We start from the raw sequence: 9,866 nt of genomic DNA, 5'->3' as shown, positions 1-9,866 counted from the left end.
ATGTGGATCAATGTCAGGTTATCCACTTTGGTGGCAAGAACAGGAAAGCAGACTATTACTTGAATGGTGGGCGATTAGGAGAAGGGGAGATGCAACGAGACCTGGGTGTCATGGTGCACCAGTCATTGAAAGTAGGCATGCAGGTGCAGCAGGCAGTGAAGAAAGCAAATGGTATGTTGGCATTCATAGCGAGGGGATTTGAGTATAGGAGCAGGGAGGTTCTGCTGCAGTTGTACAGGGCATTGGTGAGACCACACCTGGAGTATTGTATAAGTTTTGGTCTCCTAATCTGAGGAAAGACATTCTTGCCATAGAGGGAGTACAGAGAAGGTTCACCAGATTGATTCCTGGGATGGCAGGACTTTCATATGAAGAAAGACTGGATAGACTGGGCTTGTACTCGCTGGAATTTAGAAGATTGAGGGGGGATCTTATAGAAACTTACAAAATTCTTAAGGGGTTGGACAGGCTAGATGCAGGAAGATTGTTCCCAATGTTGGGGAAGTCCAGAACAAGGGGTCACAGTTTAAGGATAAGGGGGAAGTCTTTTAGGACCGAGATGAGAACGTTTTTTTTCACACAGAGAGTGGTGAATCTGTGGAATTCTCTGCCTCAGAAGGTAGTTGAGGCCAGTTCATTGGCTATATTTAAGAGGGAGTTAGATGTGGCCCTTGTGGCTAAAGGGATCAGGGGGTATGGAGAGAAGGCAGGTACAGGATACTGAGTTGGATGATCAGCCATGATCATATTGAATGACGGTGCAGGCTTGAAGGGCCGAATGGCCTCCTCCTGCACCTATTTCCTATGTTTCTATGTTTCTATTCGGCCCATCAAGTCTATTCCGCCATTCAATCATGGCTGATCTATCTCTCCCTCCTAACCCCATTCTCCTGCTTTCTCCCCATAATCCCTGACACCCGCACTGATCAAGAATCTATCCATCTCTGCTTTAAAAATATCCATTGACTTGTGGCCTCCACAGCCGTCTGTGGCAAAGAATCCCACAGATTCACCACCCTCTGACTAAAGAAATTCCTCCTCATCTCCTTCCTAAAAGGACGTCCTTTAATTCTGAGGCTGTGCCCTCTGGTCCTAGACTCTCCCACTGGTGGAAACATCCTCTCCACATCCACTCTATCCCGGCCGCTCACTATTCTGTACGTTTCAATCAGGTCCCCCCTCATCCTTCTAAACTCCAACGAGTACAGGCCCAGTGCCCACAAATGCTAACCCACTCATTCCTGGGATGGTTCTTGTAAACCTCCTCTGGACCCTCTCCAGACCCAACACATCCTTCCTCAGATACGGGGCCCAGATTTGCTCACAATACTCCAAATGTGGCCTGACCAGCGCCTTGTACAGCCCCAGCCCCACACACCCCCCTGTGCCCAGCGCCTTGTACAGCCCCAGCCCCACACACCCCCCTGTGCCCAGCGCCTTGTACAGCCCCAGCCCCACACACCCCCCTGTGCCCAGCGCCTTGTACAGCCCCAGCCCCACACACCCCCCTGTCCCCAGCGCCTTGTACAGCCCCAGCATCACACACCCCCCTGTGCCCAGCCCCTTGTACAGCCCCAGCCCCACACACCCCCCTGTGCCCAGCGCCTTGTACAGCCCCAGCATCACACACACCCCTGTGCCCAGCGCCTTGTACAGCCCCAGCCCCACACACCCCCCTGTGCCCAGCCCCTTGTACAGCCCCAGCATCACACACCCCCCTGTGCCCAGCCCCTTGTACAGCCCCAGCCCCACACACCACCCTGTGCCCAGCGCCTTGTACAGCCCCAGCATCACACACACCCCTGTGCCCAGCGCCTTGTACAGCCCCAGCCCCACACACACCCCCCTGTGCCCAGCGCCTTGTACAGCCCCAGCATCACACACCCCCCTGTGCCCAGCGCCTTGTACAGCCCCAGCCCCACACACCCCCCTGTGCCCAGCGCCTTGTACAGCCCCACACACCCCCCTGTGCCCAGCGCCTTGTACAGCCCCAGCCCCACACACACCCCCCCTTGTGCCCAGCGCCTTGTACATCCCCAGCCCCACACACACCCCCCTGTGCCCAGCGCCTTGTACAGCCCCAGCATCACACACCCCCCTGTGCCCAGCGCCTTGTACAGCCCCACACCCCCCCCTGTGCCCAGCCCCTTGTACAGCCCCAGCATCACACACCCCCCTGTGCCCAGCGCCTTGTACAGCCCCACACCCCCCCCTGTGCCCAGCGCCTTGTACAGCCCCACACCCCCCCCTGTGCCCAGCGCCTTGTACAGACAGCCCCACACACACCCCCCTGTGCCCAGCCCCTTGTACAGCCCCAGCCCCACACACCCCCCTGTGCCCAGCGCCTTGTACAGCCCCAGCCCCACACACCCCCCTGTCCCCAGCGCCTGGTACAGCCCCAGCCCCACACACCCCCCTGTGCCCAGCCCCTTGTACAGCCCCAGCCCCACACACCCCCCTGTGCCCAGCCCCTTGTACAGCCCCAGCCCCACACACCCCCCTGTGCCCAGCCCCTTGTACAGCCCCAGCCCCACACACCCCCCCTGTGCCCAGCGCCTTGTACAGCCCCAGCCCCACACACCCCCCTGTGCCCAGCCCCTTGTACAGCCCCAGCCCCACACACCCCCCTGTGCCCAGCCCCTTGTACAGCCCCAGCATCACACCCCCTCCTGTCCCCAGCGCCTTGTACAGCCCCAGCATCACACCCCCTCCTGTCCCCAGCGCCTTGTACAGCCCCAGCATCACACACCCCCCTGTGCCCAGCGCCTTGTACAGCCCCAGCATCACACCCCCCCTGTGCCCAGCGCCTTGTACAGCCCCAGCCCCACACACCCCCCTGTGCCCAGCGCCTTGTACAGCCCCAGCCCCACACACCCCCCTGTGCCCAGCGCCTTGTACAGCCCCAGCCCCACACACCCCCCTGTGCCCAGCGCCTGGTACAGCCCCAGCCCCACACACACCCCCCTGTGCCCAGCGCCTGGTACAGCCCCAGCCCCACACCCCCCTGTGCCCAGCGCCTGGTACAGCCCCAGCATCACACACCCCCCTGTGCCCAGCGCCTTGTACAGCCCCAGCATCACACACCCCCCTGTGCCCAGCGCCTTGTACAGCCCCAGCCCCACACACCCCCCTGTGCCCAGCGCCTGGTACGGCCCCAGCCCCACACCCCCCTGTGCCCAGCGCCTGGTACAGCCCCAGCCCCACACACACCCCCCTGTGCCCAGCCCCTGGTACAGCCCCAGCCCCACACACACCCCCCTGTGCCCAGCCCCTGGTACAGCCCCAGCCCCACACACCCCTGTGCCCAGCGCCTTGTACAGCCCCAGCCCAGCATTACATCCCTGTTTTTGTGTATTTAAATACAAATGAACACTAACCTGAGATATGCTTCAGGCAGACGCCTGTGGTTATATTTACACAACATTAACATGATTAAAGGTGCAGATTAATATTTATAAATTGCTCTGCATATTCAGTGTAATGTTGTTTATATCTGGAGATCGATGTATCTGCAGTGGTATTTACACACTGCACATGTATGTTGCTTGTGTGTGTACAGGAGTCTCCGTGTTTATACCCCTGTCTGTTTGAATGTCCATGTACTTGTACACGTATAATAGTGCATTTGTACACCTGGGGTGAAGGCGTGCGTGCATGCGTGTGTATGTATGTGTGCATGCATGTGCCTGTGTAAAACTGTGTGAGGGAGAAGAGGCGTGCGAGTGTGTGATCATGAGTGCTAGCGTGACCATGAGTGTGAACGTGAGTGACTAGTTAGAGCGAGCACGAGCGTGTGCGCGAGCGTGTGAGCGTGACCGTGTGCAAGTGTGAGCGTGACCGTGTGTATGAGTGCGACTGTGGCCGCGAGCGCGACCGTGAGTGTATGTGTGTGTGAGTCCGTGAGCGTGAGCATGAGCGTGAGTCCGTGACAGTTAGCGTGAGCGTGAGTGTGAGTCCGTGACCGTGAGCGTGACCGTGGGTGTGAGTCCGTGAGCGTGAGCGTGAGTCCATGACTGTGAGCGTGACCGTGAGTGTGAGTCCGTGAGCGTGAGTGTGAGTCCGTGACCGTGAGTGTGAGAGCATGAGCGTGTGTGGGTCCATAAGCATGAGTGTGAGCGTGAGTGTGGGTCCATGAGCGTGAGTGTGAGTGTGAGCATGAGTGTGAGCGTGACCGTGAGTGTGACCATGAGTGTGTGTGTGTGTGAGTGTGAGTGTTACCATGAGTGTGTGTGAGCGTGAGTGTGAGCGTGAGTGTGACCGTGAGTGTGAGTGTGAGTGTAAGCGTGAGTGTGAGTGTGAGCCTGCCCCCAGGGTGGTGTGGAAGGTGTTGCACTAATTACCTGGAGCTTTGATCCCTGTGACCAGCCTGCCCCCAACTGGTGATGCTCAGTAGTGCGGCTGCTGCATCATTCCCTGTGGCATTTGTTCAAGGCAAGAGTCAACACTAATCTCAGCAACTGTGATCTTGCTTGTAGGTACAAGGGATGAGTTGCTGCAGCTTCGTGTGTGTACTACCTCCTTGTTGTACTACCTCCTTGTTGTACTACCTCCTTGTTGTACTACCTCCTTGTTGTACTACCTCCTTGTTGTACATCCTCTTTGTTGTACTACCTCCTTGTTGTACTACCTCCTTGTTGTATTACCTCCTTGTTGTACATCCTCTTTGTTGTACTACCTCCTTGTTGTACTACCTCCTTGTTGTATTACCTCCTTGTTGTACTACCTCCTTGTTGTACTACCTCCTTGTTGTACTACCTCCTTGTTGTACTACCTCCTTGTTGTACTACCTCCTTGTTGTACTACCTCCTTGTTGTACTACCTCCTTGTTGTATTACCTCCTTGTTGTACAACCTCCTTGTTTTACTACCTCCTTGTTGTACTACGGACTGGTTTTGCACCGTTATGATCTGGTTACCAAGCATTTGATTATTCATGTATTGCATTACTGATTATAGGCCCAGCACAAATTGGAGGCAGCTTACAGCCCAGCAGTGTGAACATTGACTTCTCTAACTTCAGTTAGTCCCTGCTTTCCCTCTCTCTCCCCTCCCCCTTCCCAGTTCTCCCACGAGTCTTCCCGTCTCCGACTACAGACTATCTTTGTCCCTCCCCATCCCCTGACATCAGTCTGAATAAGGGTCTCGACCCAAAATGTCACCCATTCCCTCTCTCCTGAGATGCTGCCTGACCCGCTGAGTTACTCCAGCAGTCTGTGAAACGTCACCTATCCATGTTCTCCACAGATGCTGCCTGACCCGCTGAGTTACTCCAGCAGTTTGTGTCTACTGATTATCGTATGTTTACTGTGTGTGAAAAGTGTTTGATTGTCATATGTATCGGCAATGGAACAACAAACTTTTTACCTGCTGCAGCTTTGCCTGCCCCATTAACACGGTGACTGTGTGACTATGACTGATTGTAACAGTGGGGACTGGAGGAGAATAACGGCCACTGCAAAAGGCTCGATTGTAATCATGTGTTGTCTTTCTGCTGACTGGTCAGCACGCAACAAAAGCTTCTCACTGTACCTCGGTACACGTGACAATAAACTAAACTGCCTGAGCAGCTGGTATTATTCCCAACACAACAACAATATCCTGGGAGACTCTCGAGGTGATTCAGTACGCATTGGAATAAATGAATATTAAACGTTTTAACTCCCACTCAGACTCGATGATGGGGCACTGAACACTGCTGCATGAAGCACGTTTCAAACGACTAACTCCCAATATTCAGCAGCAATCATTTGCAATTATCTACATGGGACGTGGCATTAGTCATGCGTGGATTCGTGGATGTGAAACATCTTTATTAACATCAGATTTAAATCTCCAAGATGAGCGTTGATTTAGAGCAGCTCTGACAGAGGTGTGGGGCATTCATGATCACCGCTGTGTTACACGACAGGTAACCCATCACCTTACCCACCAACCATTCCACCAGTGAGAGAGTCCAGGACCAGAGGGCACAGCCTCGGAATTAAAGGACGTTCCTTTAGGAAGGAGATGAGGAGGAATTTATTTAGCCAGAGGGTGGTGAATCTGTGGGATTCTTTGACACAAACGGCTGTGGAGGCCACAAGTCAGTGGATATTTTTAAGGCAGAGATAGATAGATTCTTGATCAGTGCGGGTGTCAGGGGTTATGGGGAGAAGGCAGGAGAATGGGGTTAGGAGGGAGAGATAGATCAGCCATGATTGAATGGTGGAGTAGACTTGATGGGCCGAATGGCCTAATTCTGCTCCTATCAATTATGACATTATGAACTTGTCACTTATGAATTCAGTGTTATTGCATATTTCAAGCCACAGCCAATTATATTTAGCACATGCACATGAAATGCCTTTTATCAGCTTGGTTGTAAACTAATGACCCAGTCAACAGCTGTAAACCAATGACCCAGGCAACAGCTGTAATCTAATGACCCGGGCAACAGCTGTAATATAATGACCCAGTCAACAGCTGTAAACTAATGACCCAGTCAACAGCTGTAAACTAATGACCCGGTCAACAGCTGTAAACTAATGACCCAGGCAACAGCTGTAATATAATGACCCAGTCAACAGCTGTAATATAATGACCCAGGCAACAGCTGTAATATAATGACCCAGGCAACAGCTGTAATATAATGACCCAGGCAACAGCTGTAAACCAATGACCCAGGCAGCGGCTGTAATATAATGACCCAGGCAACAGCTGTAATATAATGACCCGGGCAACAGCTGTAATATAATGACCCAGGCAACAGCTGTAATATAATGACCCAGGCAACAGCTGCAATAAACTCCAATAAACTGACCACACAGCTTTAGGTTTATTATTGTCACGTGTACTGAGGTACAGTGAAAAGCTTTGTTTTGCACGCTGTCCAAACAGATCAGATAATACTGTACATAAATACAATCAGGCCAAGCTCCAGTACAACAGGTGGAGCAAAGGGGAAGATACAGAGTGCAGAATATAGTTCTCAGCATTGTAGCGCATCGGTTCCACAGATAAAGTCCAATGTCCGCAATGGGGTAGAGGTGAATCGGACAGTGCCCTAGCTTATGGAAGGGCCGTTCAGAAGCCTGATAACACAGGGGAAGAAGCTGTTTCTGAGTCTGGTGGTGCGCGCTTTCAAGCTTCTGTACCTTCTGCCGGACGGGAGCGGGGAGAAGAAGGAATGACCGGGATGGGACAAGTCTGTGATTATGTCGGCTGCTTTCCAGAGGCAGCGTGAAGTGTAGATGTGGTCCATGTTGGGGACAAATACTCATTGAGGACCCCGATCTTCTCCAGTGGCTCCACACAGAGTTGACCACCTTCATTCCCGAGGGGTCCCGAGGTCACCCAGCTGCTGCTCCCGTTTCCTAATGCGATCCTTAAGGTGCAGCACCTGGGCACACCTCCCACAGGTGTAGTCACCCAGTACCACCTGGGCACACGCCCCACAGGTGTGATCACCCAGCGGCACCTGGGCACACCTCCCACAGGTGTGGTCACCCAGTACCACCTGGGCACACGCCCCACAGGTGTGATCACCCAGTGGCACCTGGGCACACCTCCCACAGGTGTGGTCACCCAGTACCACCTGGGCACACCTCCCACAGGTGTGGTCACCAGCAGCACCTCGGCACACGTCCCACAGGTGTGGTCACCCAGCAGCACCTGGGCACACCTCCCACAGGTGTGGTCACTAGCACCACCAGTTACCCCGGCTGCCCACATCGTGCAGAAGCAGCATTGTACCAACAGACCTGCCATCGCCATCACAACGGAACCGAGGAAGACCAATTTCACAGTGACTTTTATAATTTATACCTGCATCTCCTGGAGTTATTAGTACACATCCCACTTAATTAATACAAACGCAAAATAATGTAGATGGTGAAATCAAAAGCCCCCCTCCCCTCCCCCCACCCCCCCTCTCCTCCCCCCACCCCCCCTCTCCTCCCCCCATCCCCATCCCCTCCCCCTCCCTCCTCCCCCTCTCTCCCTCCCTCCTCCACTCCATCCCCCTCTCAACCCCCCTTTTCCTCCCTCCCTCCCTCACTAGGCGATAGATTTAAACTTTAAAATGTGAATAACTTAAAAAATATAACCCCTATTTCAATGAAACTTCTTCCATCAGCACCAAAGGGGTAACAGTGAGTAAGGTGGGGCCTATAATTGTCGTGCTATCGTGGACCGTTTGGCTGTCGTTCAGGAACAAACAAACAAACAGACGAGAGTTTTAGTTTATAGATTTACTGTAAATAATTCATTGTATTTGATGTTATCAGTAGGATAAATATTTAACACTTCAGGATGAATATTTAAGATATTATCTTGGCTAAAATACAGCCGGCAGCCGGCAGTCGATATCATGTGGAAGTCCAGAGGACCTAATCAATACCACACCATGGAATGATGTCAACAACTTGGCCACTGGCTTCTCCACACGGCAAGCAATGTCACCACAAACGTTCTTCCTGAATGTAAATCACTTTGGAGTGATCTTATTCCCATCTTTCTCCTCCACAGATGCTGCCTGACCCACTGAGTTACTCCAGCTCTCTGTGAAACGTCACCTATCCATGTTCTCCACAGATGCTGCCTGACCCGCTGAGTTACTCCAGCACTCTGTGAAACGTCACCTATCCATGTTCTCCACAGATGCTGCCTGACCCGCTGAGTTACTCCAGCACTCTGTGAAACGTCACCTATCCATGTTCTCCACAGATGCTGCCTGACCCGCTGAGTTACTCCAGCCCTCTGGGTCTATCTTTGCTGACAATGTTGGGGACTGACAGGGAATCAAACTGATTCTTCAAATGAAATGCACCTGAAAAGATGACTAAATCTCTTGACAGCCAATGCCTCACCAAACCAATCTGTCAGCATCTTCCACTCTTCAGTCTTGTTCCTCCATGTTGTGTGAGTGTTATAGGGGGAGTTGAGCAGGGTTTTTAGTTTAGCTTAGTTTAGAGATACAGGGCAGTAACAAGCCCTTCGGCCCACCAAGTCCGTGCCGACCAGCGATCGTACATTAGCACTACCCCACACACTAGGGACTATTTACATTTGCCGAAGCCAAATTAACCTACAAATCTGAATGTCTTTGGAGTGTGGGAGGAAACCGGAGCACCCGGAGAAAACCCACGAGGTCACAGGCAGGACGTACAAACTCCGTACAGACAGCGCCCGTGGTCAGGATGGAACCCGGGTCTCTGGCGCTGTGAGGCAGCAGCTCTACCCGCTGCACCACTGTGCCGCCCACAGGTATTAAGTATACATGAGAATCATTAACAATTCACAGTGGACAACTATAACATAACACAAGGCTGGCCTTGGCGGTAATGTGAGACAGAGTCTTTCAATTAGCTAAAGTGGGGAGAGAAAGGGAAGACACATAATTGGTCTTGAAAAGTATTCTATAGTCAAGATTAAATCAATCAACAGCTCCTCACTTCACAAGAACACAAACCACATCTACATTTGTAGGAAATAAACTGCAGATGCTGGTTTAAATCAAAGGTAGACACAAAATGCTGGAGTAACTCAGTGGGTCAGGCAGCATCTGTGGAGAGAAGGAATGGGTGAGGTTTGAAGAAGGGTCTCGACACGAAACGTCACCCATTCCTTCCCTCCTGAGATGCTGCCTGACCCGCTGAGTTACTCCAGCATTTTGTGTCTCCCCACATTTACATTTGTCCTTGAACAACTCAGTGGGTCAGGCAGCATCTGTGGAGGGAGTGGGGGGAGGGTGGGGGGGGGGGGGGGGGGAGTGGGGGGAGGGTGGGGGGGGGGGGGGGGGAGGGGGAGTGGGGGGAGGGTGGGAGGAGTGGACAGACGGCGTTTCAGGTCGGGCAAAATGTGGAGATAGAAACTGCGGGTGTTGTTTTA

Source organism: Rhinoraja longicauda, chromosome 14 (genome assembly GCF_053455715.1).
Source record: "Rhinoraja longicauda isolate Sanriku21f chromosome 14, sRhiLon1.1, whole genome shotgun sequence".
In the NCBI taxonomy this organism is placed as follows: Eukaryota; Metazoa; Chordata; class Chondrichthyes; order Rajiformes; family Arhynchobatidae; genus Rhinoraja; species Rhinoraja longicauda.
This window is presented reverse-complemented; position numbering follows the sequence as displayed.